Source organism: Rhamphochromis longiceps, linkage group LG22, assembly GCF_057381845.1.
Source record: "Rhamphochromis longiceps isolate RC_006_pf linkage group LG22, R_longiceps_female_GT1.1, whole genome shotgun sequence".
In the NCBI taxonomy this organism is placed as follows: Eukaryota; Metazoa; Chordata; class Actinopteri; order Cichliformes; family Cichlidae; genus Rhamphochromis; species Rhamphochromis longiceps.
This window is the reverse complement of record NC_140577.1, coordinates 15,863,273-15,884,690: the sequence shown is the minus strand read 5'-3', so window position 1 is coordinate 15,884,690 and position 21,418 is coordinate 15,863,273.

Below are 21,418 nucleotides of genomic sequence, written 5' to 3'. Positions count from 1 at the left end.
GTCAGTCTGCTAACAGTTTGTATGGTTGAATAAATTAAATCTATCTGAGGTGTGACAGGAACTATAATAAATCTTTGTGCAAATCTGTCACTGTCTACATGCACAGAAATTCCTATTTACAGCTTACATTCATAGTCCAGCTTGATCGTTGTAGATTTGAAACAGAAATTTAGAAATTCCTCCACAAAAATTGACGTAGTTGCTGCAGGATCGGAATTTAACTGCAAACCTTGCTTTAACACAGGAATATAACCAGAGTATAACCAGTCGGCAACCAGGAGAGTTGAGTCTTCTGAAAATAGATATACTGCAATGCGTTTATAAATTAGACAGTAATTATTCACTTTTGCCAATTTCTGGTCGTCTCCACCCAGGCAACCAGTGATCAAAAGTGGTGCTCAGAGGTTGCGTGTGGGCAATTGGTTGCCATGACTACTTGCAGTTGGCCTATGGCAGCAAAAAATTCACTGCAATCACTGGAAAAGCACAGATTTTTACTGCTTGCAAGTACGTTGCTGTGCAATTTTTACAACAGTTTGACTGAAGCTTTAAAAAAATACATTAAAAAGGTATAAAGATATTTTTCAGTTTTAAGGTTTTTTTTTTTTAAAAAAAAAGTGAAATATCTGAAAACCACACAATGCAATTTTAAAAAGCAGTATCCGTGGTTGTGTTACAAATCCACGCCGCATTGCTTGCAGTTTTAGATACCAAACTAACAGTAATGCAACTCTACAGCAGTCATGAGGTATAGGAAGCAGGGTGTAGAGTTTCATGGCTCCATCTGCCGTGTAGCCTGTAGCTGCTTATGATGTTTGGTCTTGGTTCTATACTTAATGCTGGGTGGACACATCCGCTGCTTCCACATAGCCCCTGGTCTATAAATCATTCTACAAAGCGCTTAAATTTTGCTAAATTGGATACATTTCTGGCATAATTTATTATCTAATCAGTGGCTAGAAAAGTTTAAGCTGATCTCAAAGCCCTTTGCTTGATTGAGAGACTGACACATCTTGTGTGAGTTACAGAAAGACTGGGAGAGGATGGCGACGCTAAAAGACACTTGCCTCTGACAAGTGGCAAATGGAGAGGATTAACATAAGCCAATGAGCTACAGAATGAATATATGTTCAAACCTCATTTGAAGTGGCATCTGTGACATTGGCATGCCAATTTAGAGAGAATTCAATCTTCTGGCATCAACTCTCCAAAAGTGTGATTGGACTTGTGAAGAGCCCAATTTGTTTCTAAATATGTGCAGTCAGGCCTCTTTGTGATTACGATACCATATCTGTATCTATTCTTGAGCTTCAGCTGTATTCTCAACTCCATCAGCACTCAAATTAGCCTTTCTTATCAAGTATTTGAGGGAAGATTAGAACATAATACAGTCTATCATTTTGAGAGGCAGGGTTAATGTTTGCCGGGATATTTGAGAGGTTATCAGCTGTCAGTACAAATTGCTAGAAAGTTGATGAAGTCTGTGTTTCATTTGTGACCAGCAGCTAATCCAATGTACCAGACTTGTATTCTGGGATGAATTATTTTTGATGAGGCTGCCATTCCTTTTTTTTTGTCAATTTCATGCATGTTTATACAGTCCATAATGTAACTGTCACTGCGCAAGTTTTTCCGACTTGTCCTGAAGGGTTCTGCTTGAGAGTTTTCTTCCAAACGTTTACAGCACGTTATCCTCATCATTGATGCTAAACACCATCGTAATTTTGTTACACGTTTGATTTGGTAATCTCCTTTTTCTTGCCAGGAGTTTGTTTAAATAAATTTATATTTACAATTTATTAGGTACACCTGTTTACAGTAACGGCACATTTAATGCAAATTTCTAATCGGTTGATCGTTTAATAGCAACTCATTTAAGTATGTAGATTTAACCAAACTATGATGAAATATAGCATCATCCTTCCCATTAATGGTCAAAATGAATGGGGAAGAAAGGTGATTTAAGTGGCTGCGGTTTCTGGATGGTGCCAATATTTCAGAAACTGATGATGTTCTGGAATTTTCCTGCCCTCTTGAGGTTTTTCCAAAACTGACAAACAGAAAATATCCAGTGAGCGGCAAAGGGCCTTGTTGACCCATATGGAAAAGATATATATAAATCTTATAAAGTTTGTATCTGTCTTGTGTGAAACTTGTATGAAAAGCATATAAGAGTGAAAACAGATATAAGATCCCTTGAAAAATTATATAATGAAACTTGTATGTTTTGGATACTTATGTATGAAATACATACAATACATACAATGTATGAAAGTAATGAGAAAGTGGCCACTTTCATGAGAAAATCATGTAAGCCTTATATGATTTACTCATGAAAGTGGCCACTTTCATGAGTAATCACATATAGGTTTTTACTATTTCTTTTCCATATGGGGGATCTCAGAGGTCATGGGTGAATGGTCAGACTGCTTCATGCTCAAAGGAGTAACAGTAACTCTAATAACCATGACTTTAAAACAGATGGTCTCCAGCAGCAGAAGACCACACCAGGACCACACCACTGCCATCGGCTAAGAACAGGAAGCTGAGGCTAAAATTCACAAAGTTGGACAAGAGAAGACTTGATTCATTTTACCTGGTCTGATCTGATTACAATGGTAGTTAGAATTTGCTGTGGAGAACATGAATATATGGATCCATCCTGCCTTATATCAATACTTCTGGTTGAGTGGAATGCTGGGGGTGGAATAGTGTGGCCATATTCACTTGGCACAAATTTCCACCTTTGGGATGTGGCGAAACGGAAGATTCAAATCATGAATGTGTAGCCGACAAATCTGCAGCAACGGTGTGATGCTATCGTGCCAATATGCACCAAAATCTCAGAGGAATGTTTCCAGCACCTTGCTGAATCTATGCCACAAAGTTTTGAGGCAGTTCTGAAGGCAAAACTGGATTCAACTGAGTAAGCAATAAAACAACTGCCTCCACTGGCATAGAGGTAACAAAATGTGTTTCCCATTATTTCTAACTATAGTCTTTATGTGATCTGCATAAATAGAATTTAACCACATACTTGGGTTTTAGAAGATGTTCAAGACTATTGGAAGCTCTTGGACGGTTTCTGCTTATGCCTTAGAAATCATCTGCACATTTTTAGTCACCTTTACCAGTTTTTACCCAGTATTTCAAAAAGCAAAATGACAGTCTTTTATGAGACAGATCTTCAGCATCCCCTAATTTTAAGCAAGAAAGTAAATAAGTCTACTTCCCAGAAGGTCAGACTGCTCCTTCAACAAATATGGCTTCACACTGGTTCTTAAAGGCACCTCTCAAAAAAGAATAATATCAGCTAAACAAAAAACAGAAAACATAATAAGTAATATTTCTTTAGAACTATAATTAAAAATCTGTGTGGTGCTATTAAGGTTTATTGCATTATAATGTGAGGTGTTTCTATTATTTAGCCTTCTCTCATTAATACATAAATGGTGCTCAATATGCTCAAAAGAAGAAAAACCTCACAGGCGATATCGTCTATTCGAAAGCATTTTCTAATTAGGGGAATGAGTTAAAATCGTATAAATCACTTCATTTCAAATTCTCTAACCGGCCATCTGCTGTTTGCCTGAACCTTCTCCTGTTTCAAAGCACCAGTTTTACGACTCAGATATTTTAGGAAGCCGCTGAAGATCCTGCGCGTGCCTCACGGTTTGATTATTGTGATGAATGATTATCATCTGTCTTGTTCTCACAGGGCAGCAGAGTATAGGAATGACCAGTTTCTTAGACTATTATCTTTCATCTGTTTGTGCAAATGGCCCTTTAATGCTTCAGAGACGTGTCTGAATAAAATTAGAATAACTGGATGTGAAAGAGGAGGTTCACTCTGGTGAGGCCTGCTGCTTAAAACAAATTGCGTGTGTGTGTGTGTGACTGTAGACGGGACTCATGTGTGTGTGTGTTATGTGTGCAGGGGAGCTTGTGTATGCCCTGTCGCATGATAAATGTTCTCTCTCTTATAATCTATGTGCTTCAAAATATGATGTATGTGAGGATGAACTTTGAATTATAACCTAAAGAGTGACTCATTAATCTTCTGACTTTGGTGGGGAGTGGACCAGAGGAATCCATTTTGCGTGTTTATGTTTTATGAATAATGCAATATTGCAGCTGGCCAGTTGGATCTAGGCAATGACGTTCAGACACATAGAAGTCGACGTGGAGGCAAACAGCTCTGTTTGCTGGAATGAAAAGGAGGTGAGTGCACGTTAGCATTCAGGAGGAAGGTCAACAGATCCTGTTGGGGTTTTACTCTGTGTGATACATGATCCACGTCTCCTGGAGATATAGTTACAACCAGCCTGCCCATTCTATCCGCGTCTACTTCCATCTAATTTGTTTTGTTACGTTTTTAATCTTTTTCTAGTTTATTTCCCCACTTTTTTGTTCTTTTGGTGGTTTTCATATATGAAGGCACTGTTGAACTTGAAGTAAACAGCTTGTTATTCTCAGTATCTTCCTCCAAAGAGACTCCACTATACCAGCACTGCAGGAAAACGACTAAAGAGTTTGATGAGAATAAGTGAGGATTGTGGATCAGAAGTACCTGGCTGAGAGCCTTAACGTTAACATTCCCAGGATGGGCATGTCCAGTAAGTTTTAAATCAGTTAAAATTATGGGATTTATAAACGTCGGGGAATTTCAGCTTATAACTGGCTTTAGGTGTTAAATTAGATCCAAAAGGTTTGTCTACAAGCCACATCACATCTTTTAAGGCAGACTTTAGCATTTTCATCATATTTTTTTCTTAAATGTACATACATGCATAAACATAATAATAATGAATACTAAACTTTAAACGAGAAATCAAGATGAAAGGAACAAAGAATCAGTCAATGAGAAAAACAGTTAATGTGCTAGTTGAGAAAAAATCATGACTCAAGAGTCGTCGCATGCTTTTAAATGCTGCTGCTGTCCTTTAGATCATGTAGGTTTTTCCAGTGTAACTCAAGCTTTGCTATGTCACTTTTTTCCATCATACCATCTTCCTGGCCTGCAGGAGTTCAAGTTAAGTAGAGCGAAAGGTTTAAGCTAACAGTTAAAATTCACACTTACAGTTTTTGAGGTAATCTGAACAAAAGGCTTCCAGTATTTCACCAGTTTTCGAGCAGCACCTTTACCTTTAAAGATTCAGTTTTATTGCAGTGAAAAGGTTGCTGTTAGCTACTTGTATTGTAACAGCTTTATTTATCTGTAATTTTGTGGATTTAAGTAAAAAAAACAAAAACATTACGTGATCTGAAGATTGAAAGGATCAAGACTGAAGCATAGAGCTGTAAACATTTCCTTCCTTCATTTTTTTCCTTCCCACAGCTACTGATTTGTCATTTAGCTTGACGTGCACGATGGCTGATCTCCACCTTTGTCAATAATCTGTTCTTCACTTATCACCAGAAACTCCTCAGACTTATTCACACAACGAGACAGGAAAAGGAACCTGTGGAAAAAACAATAACAATTTAAGAAATGTATTAAATCTGATTAAGATCAGTTGAAATTTGCAACCTAGATATTTTTAAGTCAATCAAAATAAGTATTTAATGTGTCAGATTTGAGAAAATAGTGAAAAATGGGGGAGATTATATTAAAGGATGCTCAGTTTACTGATATTTGACAAGTCCTGAGAACTCAGAGGTTGTCAGTGTCGCATATTTTATAATTTTTGATTTAAAATGTTAAATGATGATTAGTACAGCCACGGCACTTTGGCACAGGCGGTAACTGCGATTTTGCAGATTTTTTTTTCATTGAGCACTTCCAGCCTAACTGTACAATGAAATAGTACTCTGCTGAGATCATTTTTAACAGAAATACGCCTTGTTAGAATTTCCACAGCCATTTATGCATCTTCTGGGTCAATTATTGTTTTCCATAGGGATGCAGGATTGTCCGTGCTGCTATTCCAGATAGTCATTTAGGTCCCGAGTCCCTCGTGGTGTTCTCAACCGCAGTGACAAAATCCTTTTCACAAGGAAATGTAAAAACCCAACAACTTATCAGGTGAACCCAGACACAATGTAAGAGGTGATTTAGTCTGAGCAGGCTACATGTCACCAGGGCTTTCTTTGTTTCCCTGAGGTCTGATTTGAACTTAAATTGCTTCTGTGAAGACCTGGCTTGGCTTCTCATTATGTTGCCCCTCCTACTGCTCTAACATTAGGGAGCCCCAGGTGTACTGTGTTCTCAAATGGTAATGCCCTCATTCTTTACCGCCATTACTATTGTATAACCATCTGTCAAACTGCTGTGGAGGGTTTTTAAAGTCTTATTTTCCAAGTAACAAACACACAAGAAAGAAGAGAGAAACTCAGTTCTTTATAACTGAAAACATGTTATTGCATATGTTAGAAACATTTTACACAATTAAAATAAGCTAAATGTAATGTAGGTCATTTTTCCCACCCTATAATAAAGACCTATCCACAGACACGGTCGAACGCTGCCTCTTAGGATAAAAAAAATATATTTAGATTTTTAATAATTAAATATTACAGTTTAAATGTCAAATATTAAAATATGATGCCTATATTAATATTATATTTAAAAATATTAAAACCTTTAATTTAATATATAACATTTTGATAAATATGCTTATACCATTTACAGTTTCTTCCCATGAATTCGATCAGATCAATATCATTCATATCTGTCTGCTTAATATGTTGATTAATTAAAAATCAACATCTGGAGAAAACTGATAAACACCCTGACTCTGTCCAAAGCTAATAAAATCACCTACCAGAAATTAATACTGAAAAGACTATAATTATATTATATAATTTTTGTGTTTTCTGCAAACGATTCCTCAGAATGATGCTACTGACCCAAGTGACACAGGCTAATAAAATAATTAGGACTACTATTTTGGATGAAAAATGCAGTAATATGGTGTTTTTCAGCTGCTGTAGGCATGACTGATGAAAGTCAATGGACGCTCTAAAATTTGTTGGTTTTCCGAAATTTGAACAGCTAGGAAGCTTGCACAAATAAAAAAGTTGCTGCCCGGCTGGAGCAGCAGTGCACACTATGCAATATCATAGCATAAAACATGGATGTGGTTTCTGGGTTGGAAAAACTGAGCCAATATGGAAGCACCTTAAATTTGCATTCTGTCTGAAGTCCAACAGACGTCGATAGCTATAGTTGCAAAATGACTTACACTCCTGTGTAGACTTCTACAAACACTTTCGTGCTGAATTTATGTGTTCAGTCACTTATTCGGGGTCATAAACAACAACAACAAAATTAAGTATATGTTGTAAATCTTCAATTCAATATTTATATAGCGCCAAATCACAACAACAGTCATCTCAAGGCGCTTTATATTATAAGATAGACCTTACAAAAATACATACAGAGGAAAACCCCCAAAATCAAATGACCCCCTATGAGCAAGTACTTTGGCGATAGTGGGAAGGAGAAACTCCCTTTTAACAGGAAGAAAGCTCCAGCAGAACCAGGCTCAGGGAAGGGCGGCCATCTGCTGCGACCGGTTGGGGTGAGAGACACAGATAAAAGACATGCTGTGGAAATCTTGGTCCTACTATGTAATAAAATTCTCCAGTCATCGTGTAATTGACAAGGTGGTTAGCCAATGAGCACAGGTTTTCACCTTCAGACCCGTCCAAATGCCAATCTCAATGCTCATAGAAAATGAAACCAGCGAGCTTCTATCAGCATTATCCATATATAAGTGAACACAAACATGTAACTGCTTAATTGCTACTTGTGTTGACACAAGTAGCAATTAAGTAACATAATCATTTTACATTACATTGTTTAACTTTGTTAAACTTTGGAATATTTATTTTACTGTATTACAGTTCATATTTTTCTAAATTTCACATTCATACTGTATTGCTTTTTAAAAGTCATATTTATACTTTTTTGTATTTTTGTATTAATAATGTACTCTGAATCTGATTCTGAAAAGTTTTAAATGAACACATTTTCCACGTGCTGACTTTTCCTTGGATAGAAACGGAAGTTGGTCCACCTGAAAAGCACATAAACCACTATGTTAAATATTGTATTTAATAAAATGTAATGGAGCTCTGGGAGTGCATCCTCTGCCCATTAACCACACCCGCGGTTACATTTAATGTTGTTTTTTCTTTGCTTAGGCTCTGCCAAGTTTCATAAAACCCAGCTTGCTATTTCCTCTTTAGTCTTGCTGACAGACAAACAGCACCTATCACATATCTCCACCTTGGTTCGTGCCTTGGGGAAGGAAAAAAGAAAGTAAGTAGGTATCCAAGGGAAATCATTTAATGCATGCATGTTAACTTTTCTCTGGACTTGATTCTCTGCCTCTCATTTGTCTGTGAAAAGAATGACCACTGCTCCTATTATAGAGCTTAAATTCTTTTTGTGTGCCTGTGATAATATCCGCACACCTGTACACACATATGATGAAGAGCTGTGCAGCTGGCTGACCCATCACAGCCATCTGAAACAAGATAGAGAAGGATATAGCAGGCAGAGGAGCATACAGTAACAAACTCGTAACTGCTGGCAGAGTGCCTCTCACCCTTCTTGTGAGCAGCCAGGCAGCAATAACCAGATGCATCAAGCACACATTACATCCCTGTACCCTGTGTATTTACTCTGCCATCCAGCCAGAAAGATTAGTTTAGCTGGAGAGTTGATTTATGGACGACAGAAAGTAATCCCTTCTCGTCCTGCGCGCTATAGTCGTGCCTCCTTCTTTGCCTCTGCGCTGAGCTTACACAGTCTGAAAGCCCTTGATACCGTGTTCACCCTAAGGTGTAATGTTTGATAATATAACTACTGCTTCTGTCACCCAGAACCCCCCAACCCCATCCACACCCACAGCAGAGCCTCCACCCCCCACAAATATATTACAGCCCCACAATGCTTTGAGATTTATGAGGGAGTTGTGGCACAGGAGCGAGAGAGAGGGAGATAGAGAAAGAGAAAGGAGGAGGAGAGAGAATATGCATTGATTGAAAGCCCGAGATAGTCCCATCCAATCCTGCCCCAAAGAACATCAGTTATTTTGCATCCTGACACAGCGATTGATAACTCGTAAATGTGTGTGGGGATGACAAATGCAGATGGAAACTGACTCTGACAAAAATGATAACAGCATTGGTCTCGAGGGGGTGATGGAGGTGGAGGTGGGATGCTTCTTAAAATATTTAATAATTGATACGGAGGCAGTGAGATGCTGTTTGACCCTGGAGGAGTGTGAATGTCATCAAAAAATTGCCAAGACTTTGAAGTGAAATACATTAATGATCTGTGTGTGTGTGTGTGTGTGTGTGTGTGTGTGTGTGTGTGTGTGTGTGTGTGTGTGTGTGTGTGTGTGTGTGTGTGTGTGTGTGTGTGTGTTTCCGTGATGTGCATTTGTATCTATATGCATTTACAGAAGAGGGTTACAGGTTTAGGCCTGTATGGCCACTGAACTGTATAATATTTGTATATGAAGCAATAATATTTCCCCTGAATCTGACTAAATCCACAGACTCTGTCTCATGTAGAAAATTTTACTTTTCCACTTTAAAAAAAGGAAAAAAAGGCCGTGAACATAACACAGGTACTGTTTATCCATCCAAGCCATCTTATCCAGTCCAGGGTCTCTGGAGGACTAAAGGCTATCCCAGCTGTCATAGGGCAACAGGCAGGGTACACCTTAGGCTTAACCTGAGGGCTAACATAACAAGCCAGACAACCATCCACTCTCACAGTCAACTGTGAATCACCACTTAACCTAAACCTATGCATGTCTTTGGACTGTGGGAGGCACAGATTATGTTCCTCATTAAAAAATAATTAAGAAAACCACTCAATAGCGATGTACAGTCATGATAAAGGGAAACTACAGACTCTTTTAATTCTAAGGTAATAAAAAAATCTTATGAGGAACAAAACCTAAACCAAAGGAGGAGTGTGTAAAAAATTAAGTACACCCTATGATTCGATAGCATGTAGAACCATCTTCAGGAGCAATCCGGTTGTTCAGTGATGACACGACGAATCCTACTTCCGGGCCTAAAGTAGTCTGTGTTTAATATGGCTTTTGTGTTGTTAACATGTTTAATGTTTTGTATTTTCTCTTATTTGATCTCAAAAAGCTCCTAAAACAGTCAGTGATCACTGTTGACCTCCCTTGGCTTTTATTACTGCTAATCATTTATTTAAGCTCAGTTTTTAAAACCTTAGGATGTAACTACAGCCCAGCCCATGCAGCAGTATATGAATGACTAACCTCGTATTGTGGATGGATTATCTCAGTTGTTCTCCTGGCTGAAGTTTGGTCCTTTTACAGCATCCTGCCATGCGATTACAGTTCCTGACCACCGAGAACACTCACGTTAACTTTTATCGAGTGGAAAAAAGTTAGCTTGTTTATATTATGCTAACATAGCCGTGTCGCTAGCGGTCACGTAGCACATCATTATATACCAGCTAGCCCAACTTCAGTAACCCTACAAACGTCACTGCTGTTTAGTTTCCTGTCTTCATTTATGCTGGAAGTGATAGCAGAGCTGTACGTTTTAATTTGTTTCCAAAACCCCGCAGTCAGGACATGCTATATTGTATTTAGATAGAAGCTAGCGAGCTAACTTCCTGCTAACTTCTAACTCCGTTAAATGTCATAAATTCCGTTTTCATGGATGCCTGGATGTTAAACTCAATTGTTACACCTGGTAGAGCAGAACGCTGATCATTTTATTAAAGATGAAAGACTTTAGACAGTTTTTCAACTCTCAGTAATGCCATAGTGATCGTTTGATATATGGACCTGCAGCGGAGTTTAGGTCCAGACACGGCTAGTGACGTCAGACTGAACAACCGGATAACTTCTGTAATGGTTTTCTCTATATCTTTGTCAGTCTCTCACACCATTACGGAGGAATTTTGGACACTATTCTTTACAATGGCCTCATATGTGACTCTACTCTGGTATACAGAGGAGTTAATGGTTGACACGGTGACTACAAGGTGCCCAGGTAAAAAAAAAAAAAAACCCAGTCCAAATCATCACTCCTCCTGGTAATCCTTTCAAACAAGCCATACCTGTTCAGTCTTTTTCTAACTGTTCTGTCATGAACTGGAACATTTAACATGATAACTCAGGTCTGTGGAGTCTGAGAAGTAGCTCTTGGGCTGATTTTCGCAATATTTCATTGCACCGTCTGACCTTGGGTTGGATTTGCTGGGACGTCCACTCCTGGGAAGATCGGTAACTGACTTGAATGTCCCACTTGTGAATAATCTTTCTCACTGTAGAATAATGGACTTTAAATGATTTGGAAATGACCAGATAACCCTTCTTTGACTGACAGACAGCAATGATTTCTTTTCTCAGATTATTCCAAATGTTCCTGCTTGGCATTTTCTTAACACACACATGAATACTCCAGACCAGGAAAGAAACAACACTGACGATCAGGTTATCGAGTACATTTGATTAGCAGCTACTTACCATCTCAACTCCTGTGGAAGCAGTAAGGGCGTTTTTTACACAATGCTTCCACGTTTTGACTTAATTTTTGTCCATGTAAGAACCAGATGATTCTTTTCTAATATGTTAAACCTTACGTATAATTGAAAGAGGATTTATGGCCTTGTTTATGATTTCAGTGTTGCCTAATTTTCGAGGTATTTTAAAATTAAGGGCCTTTAAATTACTGACGCTTAGAGGAGGAGCGCTTTATGGTCAGCATAAAATTAAAACTCACACACAGCTCAGAGTAATTGGTGAAAAAAAAAACACGATCTACTGCTTGCGGCTATGGATTCTTTTATTACAACATATATTACGATATAAAAAATGTACCGTGCTTTGGATCAGAGCCAAACCTGAATGTCTCAGGACCATATGGTAAGTTGCAAACCCCTGTGGTGGACACAGTGGGAAGCAGAGCGGTTTCGTCAACATCAACCTTGTTCCCACTGTTCTAAACAAGCCTAAAAATCTTTCTCATGTCTCATTTGGTATTAAGACAAATCAGTCTCAAAGGAAGAGTATGTGAAGCATTTCAATCCTCTTACACTAGTCTGATGTCTGAAAAGAAACAGACAGTTAAGAGGTTCCAATTAACAAAGTGCATGAGATTAAGGATCGCTCTTGGTAAAGTCTGTTATACAGACTCAGTGATGAAAGAGACATGGATAAATAACATCATAGGTTTATTTATTTTAGCTTATTAATGCAAGAGAAGATACCTGAAAAGAGAAAACGAATGTGGCTGTTTAGGCTTCATTTAGAACTTTCAGCCAGATTGATGAACTGCTAAGCGGGACCACTGGGAAAGGCCAAAGGACCAAAGTAGTCAAAACCCATTTGCAAAATCACACAGTAAGAGACTGCAAACAAAATTACCACAAAGAAATGTAAGACACAGATCCATCCATCCGTGGACAAGAAAAAGATAAATGGTAGCAATAGGCAGGCAATAAAGCCAGAGAGGACACAAAAAAGCCACATCTTTGCATCGGTTTTACACCAGTATGAGTCGTGCACAGCATCTTGCCTAGTTTAGGGGATGTTAGTGGGGTTCATGCAATACTGTACACACCATCCACTAATGGACGAGAAGACACTGGGTCCGCCCCCCCCCCCGGGAATGCAGGTATTGAGCACTTTCCTCCAAATGCCATCACTTTATTAAATGAACTTCTCTAAAAAGCCGCACTAACATTCTGATTAAGGTTGGACTGATGTTCCTCAGAAGTTAGTTCAAGCTCCCTCTTTTTTTCTTTTTTTTTTTTAAATACGTTTGACAACGCCTACCTCCTGAAAGAGGGGTGAGGAGCCCGGAGAAGCAAAGGAGAAGGAGACGACAGGAGCAGAATGTGAAGAGACATTAAAACATTTCAAATGAAAGGTGCGTCAGAAGAGCTTGTCAGTGCATTACCTCCAAGATTAAAGGGGTCTCGGTGTCTTCTGTCGGGTTCAAGGGAGACTGCATAAGGATTTGGCTCAGACTCTTAAATACCTCTGTCGACTAAGATTCAAACAAACACTTCCACAATAATTACATGTTGACTTTTCTTCGTTTCCAGCAGAGAAGGTAAAACATTTTAAAATGAAACTCCTACATTGTCAGCATAAGCACTCGCTGGTGTTTATTCAAGCTGAGAATTTTTAACGCTATTATTCACTGATTAGGGCACATGGCAGAGAAAATCGTAAAATAATGCCATCACAGTTAGAAGCCTTCTGAGAGTTCAGGAGGAATAAGTCATTTAGTTCAGGTATTAGTTGGGAAATGAATGTGCCATTGGTTGTCATCAGGAAACAGGCAGCCATGCCAAAACTCTTTCTTGACGGTATCCTCGAGGGTTGACATTTTGCGCTCATATTGCATTTTTTTTTTTAGCTCTTTTATGGTTTAATACATGCACAAATGTCCTAGAAGTTACTTATACTGAACTATACACCCGAAGAAGCTGTCACGCTGCTGTTTCTTGCCTCTTGTCTCAAACCAAAGCCTTCATCTGGCCATTACCTCCGACATTCAGCTGGAAATTAGTAAACGAACACTTTAAAATCTGTGGCATTTTAAAGCAAAACACATTCACCCTGTGTTCTCTAAACCAGCGAGGAGCCCGACTGGAAGCCGTGGACTGCTGGTGTTCTTAATAGCAGTAGCTGTCAACACAGACAGGGTGGCTGAACTCTAGATGTGCCTGTCAGACATTCAAGCAGCTGTGACCGGTGCTGCTGAATGCAAACATGAGTGGCCATTTGTATGAATTTGGCAGGCTGAGATGTGACTGTCAAAACTGTGTGTAGACACATGTGGTACCTGTCTTACCAGTGGAGGAAAGTTCTTTGTACAGAAATGCTAAGAAATCCTGATTGAATGTCAAAATATTTTGACAGTGTCTCGACCCTCGAAACGGGAGTTTGACAAAGCGGTATGAACCCGGTGTCCATTTGCTCGCTTGATCTAGAGCCTTCAACCACATTACATCCTGAGCAAACTGAATACAACTATGCGACGCCACTGAAGCTTCGAAACACGTTAATGAGCAGATGTTTGTTTCTGAGGCGAGCCTCTCTCGAAAATACATTTGTAGTGTTGTTATGCACAGCTAAATTCTTTCTCAGCTATGATTCCATAGTAAAATATTGACTTGCTGGATTTCTTTAACCGATTTTAGAGTGTCACATTTATGACAGTCAGTAAACAAAGCACAGAGCAAGGTTTACATCCAGAATCTGTGACTGTAACAGCACTTTAGGAAAGGTTCAAGAAACCTGGCTTTGAGTTGGTATTGAGTATTAAGTTCATGCATTGTGGACCGTATCCGACTAAACTGCACGATACTCTCCCTCCAACCATTCAGTTCAGTTTGAATCCATTTTATTTATATAGCACCCATTCATAACAACAACTAGCTCAAGGCGCTAAACATTGCAAGGTATAATCTCTGCAATATTAAAAGAAAAAAAAAAGAAAATCTGCAGATCCCCTTTGAGCAAGTGGTTGGCGATGGTAGTGAAGAAAAACTCCCTTTTACCAGGAGGTGGCCTCCAGCATCTCTCTGGAAATGGGAAAGAGAAAACAAGACGGAGGAGCAAACACAAACTATGTGAGATAAAGGGAAAATTTGCTGTTGTCATTATAAGCACATAGGGGAAGAAAAGAACATTTCATAGGAAGTCCTGCAGCAGACTGAGCTTATTCAGGGCCATCTGATCCAGCTGTAACTACAAGTTTTATCAAAAAGGAAAGCTTCTTAAAAGCAGAGACTGTCTCCCAATCTAAACTGGGAGCTGGTTTCACAGGAAAAAAGCTGAAGTCTTGTAAGCTACCAAACATCACCCAAAAAGCAAAACATGCAACATAGCCAACGCACAGCCTTTGCAGACAGTGGCGTCGATTAAGAAAAAACTGGTAGGAAAATAAATTCTTACGAATGTTAGTTCAGTATTTATTTGGAAAGCCAGACTTAAAAGAATGCAGTTCTGACTTGCAGTGACTTACATCTGATTTCGAAAACACGTTCCTCTTTCTTTGAGCAAATATCCACTGCCTAGATTGTTGCTATGGCAATCATAAAGTGCATATTGGGCAGCTTTTACCACTGCCTGCCACAACACAAAGTCTCCTCTTCCATGTAACTTTCTTGCACACAATAATTTGTTGTAATCTTACACTTCCAATACTATAATTCAAATTCTTCTGACACATCTGGAACAGAGCTGCTATGTGGCCTCGGCAGATCACTCACAGCCCATACAGGTTTAAAAACAATTACTCAACCTCTAATGCAGATGGCACATTGCTGCCTGCAATGCCTAGCTGTGAGAAGCCGTTGAATTATATTTGCTTTGACTTTCTTGTCAGCCACAAGTACAAACACACTCCTGTTGTGTTTGAGGTTAATAAAACAGAGTGCTCTATGCGAATAAAGCCCCAAAACAATTCACGGGAGACATTAATTTAAATGCTTTAATAAGAAAGACAACAGAATATTCCAAATGTCAAGGTTTTGGAAAAACCTTCCAGAACAAATGGACATATCTCTCCTACAGTAATGAAAAATGGCAGCATATAATAACCCAGAGTAAAGCTAAGCTACTTAATGTAAATTCTGCCCTGGAGAAGGAAACAGTGCTCTCTCTAGTTGACCGCTGCAAGGACGTACGTACACGCATCACAATGAAGACAAAGAGAAAGGCAGAATTAGTATGAAAAACTGTGAAGACTGAAAGAGAAATGGCTGAAAATTGATTTCAAGTTCTGTCAGTGACGGCGAAGAAAACCGTGCGCGGAAAAAACAACATCTCTCACCAACTGCCTTGAGAAAACAAAACTGTGCCATTAAAAATATAATAGGATTATCGTTTCTGTTTGTTTGTCATGGTGGATCAGGAAAATTAGAGTTAAGAGAAGAGCTTAGAGCCACATTGTTATCACCACTTCAGAAAACGAGGCGCAGACACAGACCATTTGCATATTCATTTACTGCTTTTGAAATTCACCTTTTTAATTAGTCTGTGTGTAACAATCACTTAATATCTGCAAACACCTTGACACGGAGAGCCACCGCAAACAACTTCCTCAGCTGCCGAGCGCTTAACGCGGGATCATCAAACAGCGGGCTGGTGTCTGTTCGAGTGATGCCTGAGTGGGAGGAAAAGAAATGAAAAAGAGAGGAAAAAATAAAAGTCAATGAGATGAAGGCTAACAGTCACTCTCAAGGTTGTGGGAGCTGTGCTTGTTTGTTTTGCTGTTTAACTTAAAAACAAAAAGAAGAAGAAGGAGTGAGAGAAAAAGCTTCTGAACAGAAAGTTGTACCGAGAGCACCGAGTCAAATCAGCCGAGTGTGTTGTCTTGTTGGTTGTTATTTTTGTTGGTTTTCCAGCAGGCAGGGTCTTCAGAGGATGACACAGAGGACCTTCTTATGCGTGCGCCTGCCACACCGCTGCTGTCTTTGGTTCCCTCTTGTCATAATTACCTGGAGAACAATGAGGGTGCGACTCTGAGAACTGACCATTGTGTGCAGATATTTCTAATTATGTGAAGATGACATGAAGAATTTTTTATTTTATTTTTTTCCATCACGATGCTCGATCACAGCTAAAGGAAAAAACAAGCAAGAAAAATGTGTGAGACTGAACAATCGTATGATGCCTTCAAATGGCAAAGTGAAAATGTAAAAGAAGTTAGTTTTTTAAAGATCTGAGCTTTCAAATATCTCTTAAGTAATGCTAAGAGGTATGAGAGGGTCAAGTTTCCCTTTAAGAAGCATATTAATGTCTGCATGCATTCATGTATTCTTCCCCTTGCTTCTTGAATGTGTCTGTTGGATTAAAGCAGACACATTAACTCTTCACTCTGCACCTGTTCTTCTTATAGAAAATTCAGTCACACTTTGATTTTTATGCAAAAGCCCAACGCAAACACTTAAACAAATCTACTTACATTAAAAGAAAACTTGAATAGCAAACTCATTATTCCTATTTGCTTCCATTTGTTCTCATTTACTTTTAAAACTGTTAACCTCTGCATAAAATTTACTCTCTATTTAATTTCACTTTTATCCTTCATTGAATGAAGACTTGGAAGAAGAGGCAGAGGTCAAAAGAGATACTATAATAACATTTAAATCTATAAAAAGATCAAAAACTGTAAGATTATTGAAGCCTTCATAGTTATTGAACTTTATTAGCAACAAAGATCAGGTGAGAATGTGAGCATAAATGGTTGTTTGTCTCAATGTGTTAGCAACAGATTGGTGATCTGTCCAGGTATCCTTCCTCTCACCCGATGACTGTTGGGGTAGGCTTCAACCCCAATGAGACCCTGAATTGGATAAGTGGAAGACGATGATCGATGTTGTAATCGTATCATCAGATCCGTCTTCTGGACAGTTGGGTGAAAAGAGGTACTGAGCTGTCAACTGATCACCACCTGGTGGAACGCCTGGCAGAGGCCCCAGTCCGCAAGATCTTCAGCTCCTACCGTCAGCAGAGTTTCAACAGCATTTCGAAGGAAATTTGGACATTGTTGCATGGATATCAGGACCTCTGGATTGGCAGACCGTGGTGGTGGTTCCCATCTTCAAGAAGAGGGACCGGAGGGTGTTCTTTCTAATATCCCACTATATATAGTGGGATATTATAATATTTATTGGGGTTTTTTCCCACATTTACCCAAACCCTAAGTGCTTACTCAGCAAGCTTATGAGCACACAGTGTCCTCACTTGTTCAAAATTCTGTTGTATTTAAAGGAGACAGCTGTTCAGTGTTTCTGCTAAGGCCTTAGCCTTTAGTTTGCACAAAAGACCAAATAGCTTTGAGAAAAATGAGACAAACCAGAGAATGTAAAAGCCGTGTAATGTGAATTGTGTTTGTTGTGGGAGTAAGTCACAACTTTAACGCTGAAGATGAACACTCGATGTTTCTTGTTTGCATTTTTTCACATTTCACCATCACTCGGTGAGCAGTTGGTTAATGCGGCAGACAAGTTGGTCAAGTTGGTGTCGTCCATACAAACTGCAGGCGGCCACACAAAACTGGTGGTGACCTAAACAATCACAGAGGTTTCTGGAGCAGAATAGAGTCTCCAGGAGGGTGGCTGACAAGTCTCAGGACCTGCCACATTTAGTTTTGAGTCTGTTTTTAACCAGTCAGAAGTAGCATCAGTAATAGATGCACTTTGGAGATAAGATAAACTAACTTATCTGCTCTACCCTTGTGTCCAAATACGGTCATGTGTGAGTAAAAAAAAGTGAAAAACAACAGCTGATATCCAGGTGAATACACATGTAATTTAGCAACATAATCAATTTGACTGTTGGCTCAATCAATGAATAAATAAAACTATAAAGGTAAAAGATTTACACACTAAATCTAGTGCATCATCATCATCAGTGAATCCACTGCACTGTAGAAGAAGCTGGCGTTAACATTTACTTTCAGTCATTGTGAAGCTGACAGCTGCCAGTCAAGCCTCTCTGATGTCTCTCAGTACTGCAGCTTTAGTGGCTGTTGGCGTTCTGCTGATCATAAGCAGTAACAGATGTACAGCTAATGAATGGGGTGTTCGGACAGACTCTCTTGATGTTAAACAAAGCTCTGTAATGTGATGCCGGACTCGTCGCAAATTGATACCCGCCGCTAAACTGGCAAAGAAAGGCAAGTTAGGCAGGCTCACAGCCAAATGCAGCTGGGCAGCGACTGTGTTCAAAACGAATCTTTAAGGCACTTCCTTCATTCTCAGTTGCGGCAAACTTTCCTCCCAAAGGCAAAAAACCTTTTTGATCTTTAAGAAACAACATATAATCAAGAGTAGCTCCCATGCTGTATATGCACTATTACACCTCTTAGCATGATTGTGGTTAGCTCATATTTCAGTCTGCGTTCTGCATTTTTCAGAGAGGTTTAGGAACAAATAAGTAAGAATCCAGTTAGATTGTCTTTTGGTCCACATTTAATTCTTTACAAACAAAAACACATTACATTCGTATTAAATATTTGAAATCTTAGATAAAACGATCTCTGACTAAAACTTAAAAATATATCTGGGACAACAGTGAACAGAAATCCAAAATCACATTTCCTTAAAACAAGTGAGACATTGTCCTCTCACTTTGTGTCTTTAAATAATTCAAAATGAAAAATGAAAAACGATTTGAGATCACTTTCCTTTCCCATCACTCACACAGATGGCAGCCTGGCTTCCCTGACTGGCAGATGACATGACAGATGTTATTTCATTTCTCTGTTTCTGTTTGGACAGAGAATAATAATTGGATCTGTTTAATGGCACTCTCTCAATTTTTCTCCGTTATAGCTCCATTTTGTTTTCAAACTGCTGCCGATTTCTTGCTTTTTAGCAGTAAACACTACGCCGCTGGCAGGAGGCGGACTACTTTAACAAGCGACTTAAATGTTTCAATGTAATTTACTCTCACTTTAATATTTCTACAGCAGGACGACGCAGCTAAAAAGATGGATAGGGCCCGAGTGTTTGTCAGAACTTTACCTGTGCGCCGTTCAGTGCTGAAATTATTTAACTAGCTGAGGAAGGAAAAAAAAGGCAACAAAAAAAACTTTTCCTTCCCCAGCTGTCACTGTGGAAAGACACAGTGTGGCATCACGTTGGGTTTTCTGGACATCCCTGCGGCACTGGCAGAGCGCAGCCACTTCACTCTACACTCGGTAACCAAACCTGTTTTATTCTTAGGGTACCTAGCACTTTCTGACACATTTGATGTGTTTGCATGTCTCTGTATGATGTGTGTGTACATAAATAACACAACTCTGAATATCTGTGTGCAGTAAGGAGGGCTGTGGGGAGGAGGTGGGGTGGTGGGGGGCATGTGGATGTTCCTTCTGCAGTGCTGTCTTGTTTCCGCATTTCTTGCTGACAGGTCTGATCAGAACGTGATGACAGCCTATGATTGTCAAAACGCCTGTCGCTGAGTGGCAGATCGGCTTTGGCTCTGCCTTATTTCCCACTTCCCTTCCCCCTGGTTTTGTCACATCTCTTTCCCAGCACTGGGGTTGGCTTAACTCAGAGTGAAGGTAAGAAGAGTTGCGTACAGGCAGCATGAGGAACTCAATCTCTGCGTGTTGTGTTAGGGCCATTGTAGATGTCATACGTTAATACTCCCACGGCGGTGGAGAAGGAAGCCAGATACCTGACAGTGTGGGAGTTAAACCAGGAGTTGGAGAGCAGAGTTTGGTGAGTATCTTGACAAACAAAGCAGAGCTGCTCCGTGCATTGTGTCTTGGACAGGTGTGACAAGAGCAATAACTGTAGTTTCCCCAAGAAGAATGCTTGAAACCGCATTCTTCAAATTATGCACCAGCAGATACAATTTTTAATAACCTTCATATTTTAGTTAGAAGATAAGACAAGATGAATCTCCAAAATGAAAACCCACAAAAGTAACAGGACTTTATCTTGCATGCAGCAAGACTTTGGTTTCGTTTTAAGAACAAGAATTTGTTTGTCTGTGTTACACAGAGCGTAATTCCTGAACACTGAATTGAAATAATGTTTGCATTATGCATAAAGGCAAAGTTCAAGTGAGAATCGATCAGTTTCAAAACAGTGTGGGTCTCGTATTAGATCAAAAAGCTTTGAATTAAGCTTTTTGGTAAATCTAAGGTTAATAATTTTCATTCAGCAAAATAACATTTTCCACAGTGCATGAGGCTGAGCAGGAGTCATGTTTGAGAAGCTGAGTGAAATAAAAAAGAACGGCTCATGACTGCAGCTGACTTGACTGGAAGCAACAACACACAATAGTCCTATTATACCAACAAATTATTAAAATAAAATAAAATAAAAAGATTTATTCACAGGTAAGTATACAGATAGCGTATCAGTTACACCTGCATTCATTTTGATAAAAGTGCAAGATTCACTTTTTATTGTATTAACTGAGCACTGATCATTAAATGTGTTAAAATTATAATTATATATATATATATATATATATATATATATATATATATATATATATATATATATATATATTCTGTATCAGGAGCAGTGTTGGTCAAGTTACTTGAAAAAAGTAATCAGTAACTAATTACTGATTACTTCCCCCCAAATGTAATCCCGTTACTTTACTGATGACTTATTTTCAGAAGTAATTAGTTACTTAGTTACTTTTTAAAGCATGATTTATCCCCTAAATTTGTTTAACATTTAAACCTATTTTCTGCACATTCCAGCACATAAAATAAAACAGCTTTTTGTGTTTACACTCAGTCTTTCAAATAAATGCAAGTGAAACACAGCAGAAAATAAATAAAATCAAAGATTCAGCGGTCCTGTTGCTCTATTTTCACCTGTATAGCAGGAGTGTGGCAGGCGGAGGTTTACCCTGGTGCAGGTGTGCCGTGGTCAGTGGAAGAATCCGCGAGTTTCTCTGTGAATTTTTCCCAT